Source organism: Chionomys nivalis, chromosome 4 (assembly GCF_950005125.1).
Source record: "Chionomys nivalis chromosome 4, mChiNiv1.1, whole genome shotgun sequence".
Lineage (NCBI taxonomy): Eukaryota > Metazoa > Chordata > Mammalia > Rodentia > Cricetidae > Chionomys > Chionomys nivalis.
Genome location: NC_080089.1, coordinates 87,596,055 through 87,596,970, shown reverse-complemented (window position 1 = coordinate 87,596,970; position 916 = coordinate 87,596,055). Strand labels below are relative to the sequence as shown.

General features: G+C 38.3%; 1 non-coding gene across 1 annotated transcript; it reads left to right on the top strand.

Moving 5' to 3' along the window:
• The first annotated feature begins 237 nt into the window (after positions 1-237).
• Trnak-cuu (transfer RNA lysine (anticodon CUU)) lies at positions 238-310 on the top strand. Its single transcript has one exon. It is a non-coding gene; the product is annotated as a tRNA-Lys (tRNA).
• Positions 311-916: the final 606 nt, after the last annotated feature.

Below are 916 nucleotides of genomic sequence, written 5' to 3'. Positions count from 1 at the left end.
CCGCTAGAGGGCCGTTTAGACATTTTTATTAAACAGCAAAAGTTTGGGCTAACGGCAGCTGAAACAAAATATAATTTGTTTCGTGAGATATTTTACGAAAAAAAAAGAGAGAGAGAGGGAAGAAAAAGAAAAAAAAGAAAGCTCGGAAAAGATATTTTAATGTATGATACCATTTGAAGCAAACTAAAATACTGTCATTCCTTTGAAAGTGCTTAGAAAAAAGAGCTGTCCCCAACTGCCCGGCTAGCTCAGTCGGTAGAGCATGGGACTCTTAATCCCAGGGTCGTGGGTTCGAGCCCCACGTTGGGCGTTTCAGTTTTCTTCAGTTTTCCATGTCTGCACCTGACGTTGCTTATTGTCAAACAATCCAGTTCTAAAACAACCATACAGATGAAGCTGGTGTGGAAAGACAACATTAGTAATGGAGTGGTTCAGTGGGTAAAGAAACATTTGCTCAACCTGTTCTAAGGGTTGTAATTCTGTCCCTGGTGCCCTCTTGGTTCAAAAGACAAAAAGTCTGACTCTCAGAAGTTGTTCCTTGCCCTCCACACACACACAAGATTTATTATTATTATTATTATTATTATTATTATTATTATTAGAAAGATTTAAACGAAAAGCGGCAAAAATCCTAAAAGGCTATTCCGCCTAGAATTTTTTTCTTTTTCTTTTCTTTTTATTTTTTTATTTTTTTTTTTATTTTTTGGTTTTTCGAGACAGGGTTTCTCTGTGGCTTTGGAGCCTGTCCTGGAACTAGCTCTGTAGACCAGGCTGGTCTCGAACTCACAGAGATCTGCCTCCCTCTGCCTCCCGAGTGCTGGGATTAAAGGTGTGCATTTTGTTTTGTGTTTTTGTGTTTTGTTTTATTTTGTTTTTTTGAGACAGCATTTCTCTGTAGCTTTGGAACCTATACTGG